At 52.5% G+C, this 17010-nt stretch overlaps 1 pseudogene; it reads right to left on the bottom strand.

Moving 5' to 3' along the window:
- Positions 1-7475: 7475 nt before the first annotated feature.
- Positions 7476-11877, bottom strand: LOC125154697 (proliferating cell nuclear antigen-like; annotated as a pseudogene).
- Positions 11878-17010: the final 5133 nt, after the last annotated feature.

The following is a 17010-nucleotide window of genomic DNA, read 5'->3' as shown; positions in this document are numbered from 1 at the left end:
AATAGTTCCATCACACCTCAAAAGTCCCCTTTTGCCCCTGTCGGTCAGTTCCTCCCACCCCAGCACCGCTGGCCAGTTTTCTGTCCCTCGTCTTCCAGAATGTCACACATGTAGAAGCGCACGTTGCTAGCAGCCTTACAAGCCTGGCGGCTTTCACTTGGCCATTTGTGACTCACCCGCGTTGTTTGCTGCTGAGTAATGTTTCATGGCCCATCAGGTCTCTGGTTGAGAGGCATTTGGGTTGTTTCCCAGTCGGGGACGTTACGAAACGACTAATAATCACTTACGTACAGGTTTTGGTATGAACATAAGCTTCTCACTTCACTCTGCTGAGCACCCACGAGTGGGATGGCTGCCTGGGACGCAAGGGTGCCTAGCTCTGTAAGGACCCACCGAGTCACTTTCTGAAGGTGGCTTTCCTTTGTGATTGCCAGCACTTTGTAATTTCCCGAGTTTGGGTTTTTCATTTTCGCCCTCGAAGTCCCTGTCCATGATCTTAACCCTAAGAGGTAGTTTGTACCGGTCTCCCATTATTAACTCGATTTTATAGATGGGGAAACTGAGGCACAGAGAGGCCAACTCTGGGTAGGTTAGTGGCAGGGCTGGTATTTGAACCCGTGCCGTTGGCCCCAGAGTCCATGACCTTAACCATTCCCTGCTTTGGACATTTAGGGTCCCGGCACACCCAGGGGACGGGCCGCCCCCACACGCAGAGCTCCCGGCCGGCTGTTTCTTGTCCCGAGCCCCTTAAGCGTGGCACCCCCCACTCTTCGTGTCTGCCCCCCTGAGGACAGCTGTCACTCCCCACCCCCTGCCCGTATCATCAATGCCACTTCCGTGTCAGTAGCATCAACGGTGGCCGAATGAGCGAACGAAGGGGAGACAGCGGGTGAAGGATGAATTGCTGAGTCAGAAGAAAGCTGAGTCCCCCACGGCCTGCATCCCAGCGACCACAGCCCGCGGTCCAAAAGCAAATGCGGCTCAGGATCCGAAAATTAAATGCCGCTCCGGGTGCACGCCTGAGCCCCCAGGGCCGCTCCTTCCTTCTCTCGCCGTCTGCCCGGCAGATATGTCTCGGCCCAGCTCTCTCCCAGCCCGGCGCTGGGGAGGCAGCAAGCGCTTGGAGCAGGGACCATTTTTCAAGCGGGGCCAGTGATTTCCTCCTTTCCTGTCCACGGGCTTGGCGTTGGGGACGCGGCGTGCTTGGAGCGATGGGCTGGCTGCAGGCGCTGGCTCCTGAATTATTAACTGGGCTGGGGAGAGAGTTGCTTACAAATGCTGTCCGTCCAGCAGCCCGGGCAGCCCAGACTTCAAACAGGCCTGGAGCAGGGGGGCGGGAAGGCGAGGGACTCGGCCGGGGGGGCCCCACACGCTGGCCAGATCTGAAGCCTCTCTTGCCGAGCGCTCCCTTGGCCTTCGTCCCCCGGCCCGGAAGAAGTTCATTTTTCTTGAGCTCTTCGCACCATAGCGCCTGCTTTGCTGGATTTAAGCAGCTGACGTCTCCTCTTCCGCCCACTGCAAAACCAGTGGGCGAGTGGATGGAGTCTAGTGATTAGGGTACGTTCTGAGACACAGACTCTTGGTCTGTGGCTTATCACGGGTAGGGAGCAGAGTAGGGTGTCTGAGGTTGGGTCCCCAGAAGGAGAGCTTGAGACGGTGGTTCTCATGAGGGGCGTTCCAAGGAGAAGGGGAGTAGGGGACACGGGATGGGGCTGGGGACTGGCCTCAGGAGGACCCCATGGGGAGCTCCGGAGCGTCTCCTGCAGCTCAGGGTGGGCCCTACCATCAGTCAAAGGCAAAGGCCCTTTGTACCCCCACACCCTGAACCCCCACACCCATAACCTCCTGAGCAAATGCGGCTCAGCGGGTTATGGGTGGAACAGCTCCGGTCCAAATGGGCCGTTCTCCAGAGAAGGGAAAGCCACGAGCCACTTGTAGCTACCAGCCACCACGTAGCCAAAACTGGTATGGTGGCCTCCCGGGGTGATCAGGACCCCAGCTCCTTCTGGATCTCCGTTCCACCCTCCTCCAGATGAGGTCCTCATCCTCATGGTCCAAGGTGGCTGCCCAAGCTTCCCCAACACATCTCCATCCAACACATCAAGGAGAGCAGGGGGAGGAAGGAGAGAAGAAAGGTTTGACCCTTCTTTCTTAAGGAGACGCCCTAAAAGTGTCCCACAACACAGCTACATGGAGCTGTAAAGGACGTGAGGAAATTCGGTCCTCATTCAAGAAACAATGTGTGGGAATAAAAACTGGCATCCTGTTAGTAACAACGGAGGAAGGAACGGATATCGAGGTAAATACTCTCCCCCATCCATTCTCCCTTCAGAAGCTAAAGGGGCTTTTTAACTCTACAAAAAAGACAAATCACTTTTACTTAAAATCTCTGCGGTTGTTGGCAAAAATGGCCCTAATACTTAGCAGCTTCTCCCACTGAGAGGAGGAGTTTGCTTCTCCCTCCCCTGAATCTGGGCTGATCTCGTGATGTGTTCGGACCAGCAGGAAGGGACTGACGCTCCGCAGCTCCTGGTCTAGGCCTTCCGAGGCCTCGTGGCTTCCATTCACACACGCCCTGCAGCCACCCTGGGACCAAGCCCGCGCTGGCCTGCCACAGGAGGAGAGAGTCCCCAGCTCCCCCAGCCGTGCCTCCCAAGGCCGTCATAAGCCAGCCGGCCCCACGTGACCCCACCAGCTGACCCTGCACACATGAACGAGTGTGCCCAAGGGCAGCTGGGCCTGACCCAGGCCGGAAGAGCCACGAACCCAGCCCAGCACAGCCTGCTGTCCTGCGGGCTCCCGACCAGAACTAGAGATGGCTGCTTTAAGTCATTGTGGTTGGGGTTTGTTTGTTACACGGCCCAGGCTAACTGATAATGCTCCGATGACCTCCCCTTGCTCTCAGGATAAAGAGCAACGACCAGCAGGGGTCGGGCCTTGGCTGACCATTCCAGCCTCAGCCCAAGCACGCTCCCCTCTGCGGGGCCTTCGCTTCCACAGACCCACTGGCCCCGAACCTTTGCAGCTGCCCTGTCACCCGGTTCCTGCCTTCCCTTCCTGCGGAGCTCAGCTCACATGTCACTTCCCCAGGGAAGGCTGCCCTGGCACCCCCCGACCTGACCCACGCTCTCGGGCCACCACGTCCCTCTCTTCCACAGCACTTATGCTTTACATTTTGTCACTTTACACTTCCTCATGGGATTCTTAGATTAAATCTGCCTCGCCCGCAAGGCTTCAGCTCCGCAGGAGCAAGGACTGGGTCTATTTGGCTCACTGTTGTGTCCCCAGAGCCCAGAACAATGCCTTTTCACAGTGGGTATGGCCGTTGTGTCTCGGAATGCACATCCGCGCCCTGCATACAGTAGGCGCCCAATACAGACTTCAGGATGAAGGAGTTGAATCTGAGCATTGCCAAAGGCCATCGGTGGAAACTCGTCACGCCTTGACCGTAATGTTAGTTCTTAAAATATGAAAGGTGACAAAATGGGAGCCCACAGAGTTTTTAAGTGACACACACAGACTCATCAAGTTTGTCACAAATGTGACTATGGACAGCCTTACCTCTTGGCTCATCTGAGTCCTTAGGGCCACCTGCTTTTCTCAACGGACGTCAGTTACAGTTTGCGAAAATGTGCCTAGAATCCTTTCTTCCTGATAAGAAATCCTTCACTTACGTATCCCGTGAACCGCAGTGTGGGCACAGGACGGCCTCACATTCATCCTAGAATTCGCGGCGATTCCGAGAGCGGGCTCAGGGTTCGGAATCCCTGGGCCTGAGTCTTGGCTCTGACGCACAAGAGCTGCGTGCCTCGGGACCCGTGCCTTAACCTGCCGAGCCCTCAGTGCCATCATCTGTAAAATGGGGTTGAAAAAGCTCCTCCTAGGGTCGTGAAGACGTGAGAAACCAAGGAGGAATGAATGAATGAGCTCAGGCCCATGCTGGACAGCGGAGAATCAAGTCAGAAAAAGACACCTTTGGGCTGTTCCGAGCTGGGGCCACACACCAGAAGTACCAGCCCCCAGGCTTCGCTTAAAGACCCAAACTGCTGGCTACCTGAGATTTGGAAACCCTGCCCCCCCCACCCCGCCATTCCCACCTACCAGCAAGCAGCTGGAGCTCACCTCCCCTGCTCCAGACTCAGGCCTTCGGGTCTGCGACCCCGGGCAAGCAGTGCAGATAGTTGAGCAGTGCAAGCGAGCAGACGATGGGTTCTGGGAGGGCAGGGGGCCCTGCTCAGCCTGCAGCCTGCAGCCCGGGTAGACAAAAAGGCAGGGCACAGGCTCTGCCCCCACACAGGACCATGCAGGTGGCAATGGATAGGTCGGTCCCCTTCCCTGGCTTTAGTTTACCCCAAAGGTACACGAAGGGGCTCTAGCAGCCTGATGGCTTTTACGCATTTCTTAAGTGTACCTGAAACCATCATTGCTCCACCCCCACCCCAAATGAAAGTAAACCCACACGCACGTGTGAGCAGAGCTTGCCGGGGAGAAGGCTGGGCAGCGGGGCAGGGCCCTGAAACCCCGTCTCATCAGTCTGGGCCCACAAGCGCCGGGCCAGGCGAGGACCACGCGTGAGTGCCACCTGAGCCCGACTTGCCTGTCACACCTTAGACTGAACTCTTTCAACCGGCCCCATGTGGTCTATGTACCAAACAATGACTTTTTATTTCCATCAGGAAACATGTGCCCTTGGGGCGCCTGGGTGGCTCAGTCGGTTGAGCATCCGACCCTTGACTTTGGCTCAGGTCACGATCTCACGGTTCACAGGACCGAACCCCGCCATCCGGGCTGCTTGGGATTTTCTCTCTTTCTCTTTCTCTGCCCCTCCCCTGCTCGTGCTCTGTGTCTCTCACTCTCAAAAGGAATAAACATGAAAAAATTTAAAAACAGTGTGCTTCCCCATTTGTCTCGAAGCACGCGGCCCTCTTAGTCTGTCTTTCACTTTCCCGTGTTTGCTGGGCGTGTGGCTCTCAAGAAAGGGTCTACATCCTTCCTTGCTTTGTGGGAGAAAACTAGGGTTGCAGTGACAGAGATAATGACAGACAGCGGCTGTCGTCAGCCTCAGGACAGGAAGGCGAAAGGGAAGAGGGGGGACGGTGGTGATCTGGCATACACAGGCCACCCCACACCAGCCAATGGCTGCCCTCAAGGAAGAGGTTCCAGGTGGCCAAGTCTGCTATTTCTAGAAAATCAGAAACCCAGACTTTTGATGAGAAGTCTCCTGACTTAAATAGTATTACTAACTTTTCTGCCAAACAAGACCCTGTTCCAACAAAACACACCCAGAGATGCAGACTTACCCCAGGAGCCGCCAGTGTGAGACATCCACCCTGAGACGGGCCTCGGAAGCCAGTTCTCCTTGGAGGCTGGCTGCCTTCCCACCCTGAACTTGGCAAGATCAAGTCTGAGCCGACAAAAGAGTTCCCTTGCTTGGGAACCCCGCACAAACTGCCCCCTGCCCTCCCCCCCCCAACACAGAGAACAGATGTGACACGTGAACTGAGGCAAGAATGCAGCTTGAGATTGGATGGGTGGACCTTGGAAACACAAAGCACAATTTGTTCAAAACTGGTGACGGGCAATCGGTCGGACCGGGCTGAGAAGGGTTCACACCGACACCAGAACGCAGGAACCACCAATGCTCCGCACGCCAGTCCCTGGATCTTTCTCAAACAAATCCGAACGAGTATCCAGCACCCCACTTACACCTTCGCTGGCTCCCCATTGCCCTCGGAGTGAGGTCCAAATGCAAGGCCTTAACTTGACCTTAATGCCTTAGGTGCAGCCTCTTCTCTGGGCATCCTTGCCATGTGCCCCAGGGGCCCTTGCTGTCCCCACAAAAGTACTTTTCCTTCTCTCTCTCTTCTGGGGCTTTTTTATAAATGTTATAAAAATGTTATAACCTAGAACACCCTCCTCATTCTTTTCCTACCCAACTCTCTCCGTAGGATTCAGTGCAGGTGTGGCCTCCACCAGAAAGCCCTCCCTGATCACACCTCAGGCTGAATTTAGGTGTCACTCCCGCACCCACGACCTTCTCCTTCCCCCCATCTGTGTTCAAGTCACTGTTAGTTGCAATTATCCGCTTCCTCGATGGTTTCTCCCCCAAGGAGACAATATCTTCAGCACTTAGCACAGAGTAGGTACTCAGTAAACGTGTGAAGGAAGGAAAGAAGGAGGTCTGAAATGGAATAGAGACCATCCCCCCAATGCTTTGGGGTATATATCTCCCTGGGGACAGAGGCCTCAATGAGTACTCAAAGGCCTTCCCGTCCCTTGGGCCTCAAAGAATCACAGTTCAAAGTTGGCAGGATTGCTACTCAGAGAAGGCAGACTTTATCGATGGTCACACAGCAACATGGGAGCAAAACTGCATGGAAAGTTCCAATCAGAACTCTGCTGTTGTGGTTGGCTTTTGTCTGCTTCCCCAGATGCCCCTCCCCCCACCAAGGGCTCAGGGAAAAGTCAAGGTGATGGGGCTGGTGGCGGGGGCTGGGGAGGGCAGACACAGAAGGTCTTTTCTCTTCTGGGTCTTCATGGGCATTATAGCTCTATGAATTATTCACCAGAAAATCTGTTTGAGGTAGTGTCTTAGTCTTAATTTTCAATTCCCCTAATGCTGGCCAATTCTGTGCTGAAAAGCTCTCAATTATTAATGTTTCTAAAGCAATATTTGTTTTCTCTGCATCCAGCAACAACCAAGGCCTCAGAGCTAGTGATCCTACCCCCGAATTTCCCACAGAGCTTTGCCTTGCTGAGGAAGCATTTCAAAGGGGTCAGGGGTGTGTTAGGGTGTACGGCAGCCAGACTGAGAGCATTAAGCCCATGCAGAGACAGGTACTTAAAGGTTTTCCATTTTCAGGAACTCCCAGGACGAAGGAAACTCTACAAATAGCAAGAACAGTGACTATGTATTTGTGTTTTATGTGCCAAACGTGAAGCTAAATACTTAACTTTTACTTATTTGACTCCATTTTCTTTGGAAATTCAAATAATTCCTTTCAACTGCAAACAATTCTTAAAACTGCATTTGGAGTCAAAGCCCTGTGTTATCAAAATCATAAGGAGAATTTCTTTTTTTTTTTTTTTTAAGTTTATTTACTTCGAGAAAGAGAGAGAGCACACACACGCGGGCGCACGTGCAAGCAGGGGAGGGTCAAAGAGAGACTGAGGGAGAGACCGAACCCCAAGCAGGCTCCTGGCCGTCAGTGCAGAGCCCCACGCGGGGCTCGATCCCACAAACCGTGAGATCACGACGAGCAGAAATCAAGAGTCGGACGCTTAACCGACTGAGCCACCCAAGCACCCCTGCAAATCAAAAGGAGAATTTTTAGGTAAGGCAGAATTAGTTCTACATTAACAAGACCAGATCCGACTTGGGGATGGATTCTTTAGCCAAACTGTAGAGAATGGAAACTGTTTACAGAAAACGATATCTACCCATGTACTCAGAGGTGCACGCTATATGCTGGCATTCAGAAGGCGTTCTCAAAGAGCTTTGTTTTATTTTCTTGGATTTTAAGATGCCTAAGGCCCTCTTCATCCTCGATCTTGGGGGCCAGATAGCACTTCACACGCCCCACCCCAGCAGTCTTACACTCTACCACGAGGGGTCCATCTGCCGGCACACGGAGTGCTACTGTAGGGGAGAGTGGGGTCGCTTTCCTAAAGAGGTTCAGGGACCTCGGTTGCAAAAGCTAGCTGAACTTGGTTCACTCAGCTCTACAGTAACAGCCTCCTCCTCTTTGTCAACGTTATTCCTTTTCGACCACTTAATACTTCCGTTCCCAGGTTTCTGCACTTGGAGAAAATCTCACTCTGTCTTTTGCACAAAAGGCTACACCAGGGTCCCCAGCGTGACTGAGATCTGGGCATACAGGTGCGCATTCACCAGAAGGCATCTTCGCTCCACAGCTATACTCTGCGTCTGGATTTCCAAGTTCAACATCTAAGTCCGCTGACTTCATTTCATAGTCTGAAACCTTTCCCTGCTTTGGAGCTTCAAGTACCGGCATCGAGGTGCCTGCATCAGCTCCAACCCTTCGCATAACGACGTCGTCAGTGCCAGCCCAGTTTTGTATTTTGGACATGCTGGTGAGGTTCACGGTCACGGCCAAGTTGTGGTCACAGCTGGACGTGTGGAAACCCCGGGAGCACAGGGGCGAGCTGCAGCGGGGAGGCGTGGGATGAGTCGACACTGGGCAGGTTCACACCCCCAGGCTGATGTCCCAGGGGGCCTTGATGATGACGTCCTTCAGCGGCTCCAGCACCTTCTTCAGGATGGAGCCCTGGACTGGGCACGCCTGGAACACGATGGCAGAGTCACAAGGATGAGGCTACAGGTGGAGGGAAGGAGGAAGGGCTGGCCAGCTTAGGTGTCACAGGGTGACAGCAAGCAGGGAATGTGGTGGTGAGAGCCTGTGACCCAGGAAGATCACAACCTACTTATGCAACTTACAAAACTTCTGTGTAGTAAGACTCACCAGTCCCACTTTACAGATGGGAAAACAGACTCAGAGAGGCTCCATCTTTGCCCATGGTTCCTCACCTCATCAATGTGGAGAACAGGATTTGGACTCCAAGTCTACGTGACTCCACGGGCAGCACCTTCTCTACCTTGACACTATGGTGCCCCCTGGGGTTTTAGCTGCATACAAGGAAGAACTTTCTGGAAGCAAATTATGTTACTCTCAAAGAGCACTTGGATGAGCCATTGGCAAGAGGAAGGTACGAATGGGAGGAAATTCTGAACGTGGGGGCAGCAGAACCGAGGGCATCTGTGGCGCCCCCATGAGGGACGGCTCTCCTTTATTGTGACACAGCGCGATGGCAGCGTGGAGGAGGGGTAAGAGGCAATCTCTGTCAACAGTGACGAAGGCATCCATGTGCACCTTTAACACTCAGGCTCAATGACGGACAAAGGGCACGAAGCCTGGCAGAATAGACGTTTCAGAGTCAGACCAGCCTAGGAGGGCGTCCCCAGCTGAGCCACCTGAGCCAGTCCCTTACCGCCTCTGTGCCTCACTTTCCCACGTCCTTGAAGCAAGTTACCGCCGGCCCCTCCCTCACAGGCTCACGTGCCACACAGCAGGGAGAATGCCCATGTGGGGCCTGGCACACCGTGAGGGACCAACACATGCCAGCCTCCCTACCCCTTCTCTTCATCGGAGCAAGAGGCTGACGTTTTCAAAAAGATGTGCTCAAAACCAGGGGGAAAGACAGCAAGGAAGCAGACAGAGAAAATACCCTTTGTTTTGCCAGGCTCTTTGGTTGCAAGGGGGGAAAAAATCCACTCAAAGAGCTGGAGCAAAAGGAGAGGGGACAGAGAAAAAGGAGCAGCTGATTGAGGACAGAGGGGTCCCTTTCAGGGCAGGGCGCGGGTGGGGTCCCGCAGAGCCCAGTCAAGGAGCACAGGGCAGACCGCCTCCGGGGCCAGGACTGCTCTCTGGGCGCCTGCCTCCTCTCCTCTCGGCCCTCCCACATCTCGTTTCCCTGTCCCTTCCAGTGTCTGCTCCTCTCTCCTCCCTCTGCAAACTGGCCTTCTGGCTTCTCTGCAGACAGAGACGGGCCACCTCGGGGCGCTGAGGTTTGAAGTCCTTTCCCGAGCGCTCAGCAGCCTGCTGAGCATCTTTGAGGTCTCGTTTCCAAATTCTGATTGGCCCAGCTTACTGTCAGGCATGGATCCTGGGCCAATCGGATGGGAGGTGGCAGCGGAGGTGGGGTACAGACTGCAGCTGGGGCTTATGATCTCAAAGGAGTGCAGTTCCACACAGACAGTCCTGCATCCCCACCAGAATGGCTTGAATTGATGTCCTGACAACACCGGTCGGTGGCAAGGCTGTGCATGGCGGGAGTGGCAAGGGATGCGTCCACCCCGGGAAACTGCTTGGCACGTCTTCCAAAGCCAAACGAAGGTACCCCTGCCCCTTGGCCAAGCAATTCCCCGGCTGAGGAGACGTCCAAGGTGAATGATGGCTTACGACCACCTGAAGCAACACCTGAAATGTTCACAGCAACCCCAGACCGCAAACAACCCCAACATCCATCAACAGTAAAGTCAGATGAATAAATTGTGGCATGTTCGTCATGTTGCGAAGCGCTGAAGAAGAAACAACCACCACCACCACCACGTGCCACGTAGACGGAGCTCGCCGGGCACGACATTTAGCGAAAGAAGCCGTACCCAAGAGGGTACACGCTGTACGATCCCATTTACCAAAAAGTGGATCAGTGGTGATCAAGACTATACTACGGGTTATCTTGGGGGAGTATCAGCTGGGAGAGGGCACGAGGGAGCCTCCTGGGACATTACAAATGCTCCATATCTTCTTTCTCCGTGGTGGTTATGGAAAGAAATCATCAAGATGGGGGCGCCTGGGTGGCTCAGTCGGTTGAGCATCCGAGTTCAGCTCAGGTCATGATCTCGCAGTCTGTGAGTTCGAGCCCTGCATCGGGCTCGGTGCTGACAGCTCGGAGCCTGGAGCCTGCTTCCGATTCTGTGTCTCCCTCTCTCTGACCCTCCCCCGCTCACACTCTGTCTCTTTCTCTCAAAAACAAATGTAAAGAAATAAAAGACTTCAAGACTGTAAAAACATAAATAAATAAATAAATAAATAAATAAATAAATAAATAAATAAATGTTAAAAAATTGACATTTAAAAAAAAAGAAAGAAATCATCAAGCTGAACACTTAAGATTTGCGCCCTTTACTATATGTAAGTCATTCCTCAGTTAAAAAAAAAAGAGGGCGCCTGGGTGGCTCAGTCGGTTAAGTGTCCGACTTTGGCTCAGGTCATGATCTCACTGCTCGTGAGTTTGAGCCCTACGTCGTTGGGCTCTGTGCTGACAGCTCGGAGTCTGGAGTCTGCTTCAGATTCTGTGTGTCTCTCTCTGCCCATCTCCTGCTCACACTCTCTCTCTCTCTCAAAAATAAATAAACATTAAACATTTTTTAAAAAGAGAGAGAGAAGAGCATATTGTGGCCATAATATGTATAACATAGAATCAACTACATAACCAACCACACCTTTGTCTGGAATAGATGGAGTAAACATACACATGTATGTGTGTTTATTTTACATATGACATATGTGTGTATATATATGTATATCATATATAGTAGGTGCATTATATATGTATAATACATGTATTTGATTCATGCATATATTCATACAATATATATGTACATATAAGAGAGAAGGGGGACAAATCTGAATTATATTTGGGACATGTATTCAGTCTAGGAAGGGCAGATGGGAGCAAGACCAGGCTGGAGGCAGGGAAGCCTGTGAAAAGGTCGATCTCTTTGTCCAAGCAGGAGATGGCCGTGGCCGGCCCCTGAGACGGATGTGGGGAAACAGACTTGAGGGCAGCCGACAGGACATGATGGCGGGTGCAATTATGAGGAGGTGAGGGAAGAAGCTGTATCGGGGTGACCCCGGTATTTCTGGCTCGGGTAACTGGGTAGCCGGCAACGCGACCCCCAGATGAGGGAGGCCACAGGAGGGGCCGCCGTGGAGGAGGCAGGGAGGACGGCGGACTTGGTCTCAGGCAGGTGAGGTGTGAGCCACCAGGGGCCCACCAAATGGAGCTGTCAGAAACCATGCGACCCACTGCACCGGACGGGGTCCCCTGGAAACAGACTGGGAGGCGGGGTTCGGTGAGGTGGATGGGGGTGCCCTGGGGAAGTGACGTGGGCGGCCCTGGCGGAGGGACAAGCTGGCCTGTGGTGTGGTTGCAAGGGAGGCGGCCACCTGTCCCGTGCTGAGCTCTGGAGCCAGGTGGCTCCTCGGTGTTGTCCCGAATTGAGACAAAGGGACCGGGTCTCTGCACCCCCAGCTGGTCAATCACTGGCCGTGGCTGCTCTGGGAGGCGCATCTCCGTGGGTGAGGCCCAGGGCAATGCCTCGTGAGCAGCTGTATGGCCCCAGCAGGGGAGGGCATCAGCCCGGATGAAGCCCCTGCCCCCCTCCCAGGGTGTATCCAGCTCTGACTCCAAGGAAGCCTGCAGACCGACCGTGAGCATCAGACACCCCTGCTCTCACTCCCTCACCTGCTTCCCACAGGCACCCACACTCTGGCAAGCCCCTCGCGTCCCAGCTCTGCCCGCGGTGCCCACGGAGCCGGCTCCTTCTGTTTTTTATAGAAAGAGCGGGATATTCCTCTGATGCAAACACTCAAAGCAATTAAGGCCGCTTGTCACCACCATTCCTCTTCTGCGGCCAATCTCTGGAGCATCAGGGGCGATCCCATCGCCACCAAGGCCACAAAATCGCACTCAGGGGCTTGTAGGGTCAGGGGCCGTCTCCCAAGGGCTGGACAAGTTCACTCCTGAGAGGGTCTCTCATCCCCGCGTGCCCCGGTCCAAGTCACCAGCATCTGTCACCTGACGCACTGCAGTAGCCCCTCCGGCTTCCATGCTCCCACCCAGCCCTGGCCCCTGTACAGTGTCCTCTCAGCACAGCAGCCAGACTGACACGTTAAACCCTGTCCATTACAGTCCCCGTCTTCTCAAACTCCCACTTCAGCTTCCACCTCTCTGATAAAAAGTCCATCCAACGGCCTTTCTGAGCTCCTTTCTACTCCCCTCCCGCTTGCCTGTTGCACCCTGGCACATTTGCCTCCCCAGGCACACTCCTGCCTCAGGGCCTTTGCACTTGCTGCTTCCCCATCCTGGAATACTTTTTACACCTTCAGATCTCCACTCAAATATCAGCTTCTCAAGGAGGCCCTCCCTGACTGCTTTATTTTATTTTATTTTATTTTATTTTATTTTATTTTATTTAGATTTCATTTTTAAGGAATCTCTACACCCAACATGGAGATGGAACTCACTACCCTGAGATCAAGAGTCACACGCTCCACCGACTGAGCCAGCCAGGCACCACAGCGAACGCTCTATTTTAAACTCCAGCCCCTCGCCACCTGTCCCATCCCTTAGCTCTGATTCGCTTTCCCCTCTCCAGGAACTGACCTCTGAATGTATAACTTCCTCACTTATTTTACCCGTCGTTGTCTTTCCCGCGAACTCCACAGGGGCAGAGATTTGGGGTTTGTGTCCGGTGACTAGAATGCCACCTCGTGCTTATTAGCGGCGGAGCTCCACGTGTGTCGATTACCTGATTTAAGAGACAAATAACAGGTCATGCTTAGCCCTGGTCCTAGCCTCAGCCTCAGGCTGCCACGATGCAATGCCATACACTGGGTGGCTTCAAAGCAGAAACGGGTTTCGTCACCAATCGGGAGGCTGGGAGTCTGAGATCCGACGGCCAGTGTGGGTGAGCTCTGGTGAGAGCCCTCTTCCCGGCCCACAGACGGCCGCCTCCTTGCCGTGTGCCCACGTGGCCTCTCCTTGGGGCCCGCTCACAGTGTTCCTCTTCTTATAAGGCCCCCAGTCCTATCAGATGGAGACCCCACACTTACGACCTCGCTTTACACCTCCCAGAAGCCCTATCTCCAAATACAGTCACACCGGGTTTGGGGCTTCAACAAACACATCTTAGGGGCGAGGCAGGGGGCACAATTCGGACCACAGTAGCTCTAATTTCTATTCTCATTTTACAGATGATAAGACTGAGGCTCCAAGAAGCCACATGCCCGAGCCAAGGGCGCCCAGCTCAGAAGTGGCGGAGGAAGCGGCCAAACCAGCATCGGCGTCCCTCTGCCCTGCTGCCTGCCATTCCCTGTGCTGGGAATGCTCTCCCCATGGCCAGCTCCTTCTCCAGCTCAACGGTCACCTGCCCGATAGGGCCCTCCCCTATACATGGCAGCCATCTCCTGCTTCTCAGTTACCGTCACGTCGCTCCCTTCGTTTTCCTTCACGACCCATGGAACGTTCTGAGATTACCTCCCGCCCACCTGTCCAGGTGTGGGCGGAACGCTGGAGAGCCAGGCAGGCAAGGGAGTCAGTGGAGACAACCTCAGGCTCGTGACAACAATGACCTCTCACAGGACGCTCACACGTGCAGAGAAAACCAATTTGCCAAATGACCAATTTACTGGGCAACTAATTCACTGAATCTTTGCTTCTACTCTGTTTATGAGGTTTTCGCCACGCGTGGCACAAAGCAGTTTGGGCAGCCTTTGGGGATTTTTCAAAGTCCTACTATAGCTGCACTGCCCCAGCCCCGTGTGCCTCTGCCCTCGAAACAGCTGAGGACGTGTTCCCGAGACCTCCTCTCACGGGGCTGCCGTGGCCACAGGCCTGGGGCAGGGCACTGGGAAGGACATCTGCTGGCCATCACTCAGACTGCGGACTCATCATGGACACGCTCCCCCCAGCCAAAGTGCTACTGCCCTTCCAGGCTGGGGGGTCTACAGGCCACAGGTACCAGAACCTGAACCTGAGTAAGGTAACTGAGGGCTTCGCCTCACATAGAATATTTAGGGGCTCAAAACGAACTCAAAAACCACAATAAACTCTTGAATGCAATACTTCCAAAAATCAAAAATCAAAAATACTAATGCAAAAATTACACGAGGAACAGAATAAACACATTTTCAATAAAGATAGTGCTGTGGCAAGCCATGCTAGAGCATCGGACAAAAGGAAAAGTCAATGGTACCGAGATCATCTTTATCTAAAATGTTTGAATTTTGTTCACCCTGGGTATTTTTTTTTTCAGTAACTTTGATTTTTAAAAATATGTGTTGAAATATTATCTGTCAACATACGCTTCCGGGAACAAGAAGCAGGTGTTCTTTTTCCCTGTTCTTCCTACTTGGCACTCCTGAAAACCTGGCCATTATGTATAAAACAATCATGGAACTCTGAAAGGTGGAGAGAAGGAGGCAGAATGGCCAAGGACAGTGGGACCCAAGGCACGACCTGACAGTGAGTTAGTTCCCTGGGTTTTCTTTTTGCCTCATATACCCCATACTTGGGGCTGAAGAAGCCAACAATCCAGAAATATCAGTCACAGACGAAAAGCCCCAACAAAGCTGGTTCTTTCCAGCCAAAGGAAGTGAAAGGGCAACCTAGCAAGGCAGAAAATGTGTAGCCAATAACCGCTCCAGGGCAGCCAAGCACCACAGAAAGTGCTAGGCCTACCCCAACCCCCCCCCCCCCCACGCATGCCAGCAAGGCTTAGTGGGGAGCCTGGACGGCCACACTCACCATGCTGGAACAAGACAAGACACCCAACCTCTCCCAGGGTCCGATAGGGAACTCCATCCCCACAGGGGATCAGTATCAACAGAGACCATGCAGAGAACCTGAACTTCAATCAGGCAGTAATGAAGCACCTCTCATTGCCTCCAAGGCAGAAATTTCACTCACTACTGTCCAATGATAATGATGACACTGTGCCCATGGCGTCAGGAAGGCCAAGTGGAGACCAAAATTCAGGCACTCCTACCTTTCCCATCCAGCCAGATATCCACGGGGGCCTAGTGAAGAGGAGGACTCCCAACCCTGCCCAGAAGCAGCAAGGAGCCTCCCTTCTGAGGGTCAACAGAGGTCAAATGGGCAACCTGGACTTCCAGCCCCCACTGGCAGTAATGAGGCTTGCACCCTCTCATCCCCTATCCCCTACTGGAGAAATGTCAGAGGAAGCCAGCTAAAACAGAAGGTTTACATAAGATTCAGTCTCAGAAGATAATACGAAAATGTCCACGTGTTAATCAAAAATCACTTGCCAGGGCAGCTATCTGGTTCAGTCACTGGAGCATGCGACTCTTGATGTCAGGGTTGTGAGTTCAAGCCCCACGTTGGGTGTAGAGCTTACTTAATAAAAAAAGAAAATAGCTTATCATACCAAGTGCAAGAAAGATCTCAACTTGAAAGAAAAAAAAAAAAAAAAAAGACAGTCAGGGGTACCTGGGTGGCTCAGTTGGTTAAATGTCGACTCTTGATTTCGGCTCAGGTCATGTTCGTGAGATTGAGCCCCACATCAGGCTCTGCACTGAGAGCACAGACCTGCTTGGGATTCTCTCTCTCTCTCTCTCTCTCTCTCTCTCTCTCTCTCTTTCTGTCCCTCACCTGCACTCTCTCTCTCTCTCAAAACAAATATATAAACATTTTTTAAAAAGACAATCCATGGATACCAACATTGATATGACAGACATGTTACGATTATCTGGCAAAGATTTTGGAGCAGGAATCATCAAAGTGCTTCCAAGTGGGGTGCCTGGCTGGCTCAGTCATTGGAGTGTGTGACTCTTGATCCCGGGGTTGTGAGTTCGAGCCTTGCATTGGGTGTAGAGATTACTAAAATAAAGTAAAATAAAATATTTTAAAAACAGATAAAATAGGGGTGCTTGGGTGGCTCAGTCGGTTAAGCGTCTGACTTGGGCTCAGGTCACGATCTCATGGTTCAGGAGTTCGAGCCCCACATCGGGCTCTGTGCTGACAGCTCGGAGCCTGGAGCCTGCTTCAGATTCTGTGTCTTCCTCCCTCTCTCTCTCTCTCTCTCTCTCTCTCTCTCTCTCTCTGCCCCTCCCCTGCTCTCACTGTGTGTCTTACTCTCTCAAGAATAAACTTTTTTTTTAATTTTTAATGAATAAATTAATTAATTACATTAAATTAAACAGAGCCTCAAGAACCTCTGGGACTGTAACAAAAGATCTAACACTGGATTCCCCAAAGAAAAGGAGAAAGAGGGTGGCACTGAAAAGGACTTGGAGATATAAGTGCAGAAAACTTAACAAATTTGCCAAAGGACATAAACCCACAGATGCAGAAAAGGTCAACAAACAGGATAAAACCAAAGAAATCCACATTTTGGGAAATGCACACCAAAATGTATCTTATTCAACTTCTGAAAACTAAACAAAAATTGGAAGTCAGTGAGAGAAACAATACTTTACCTATGGGGAAAAAAATTTGAAAGACCATGGATTTCCCATCAGAAGTCACAAAGGCTAGAAGAAAGTAGAACATTTTTCAAGTGCTGTTAAGAAAAGAATGGTCGACCCAAAATTCTATATTCAGCAAAAATATCCTTCAGGAATGAAGAAAAATTAACACATTCTCAGATAAAGGAAAACTAAAAGAATTTGTCACCAGCAGGCC

This window comes from Prionailurus viverrinus, chromosome E3 (assembly GCF_022837055.1).
Source record: "Prionailurus viverrinus isolate Anna chromosome E3, UM_Priviv_1.0, whole genome shotgun sequence".
Taxonomy (NCBI): domain Eukaryota; kingdom Metazoa; phylum Chordata; class Mammalia; order Carnivora; family Felidae; genus Prionailurus; species Prionailurus viverrinus.
The sequence above is the reverse complement of the archived record's forward strand: the minus strand, read 5'-3'. Positions and strand labels throughout refer to the sequence as shown.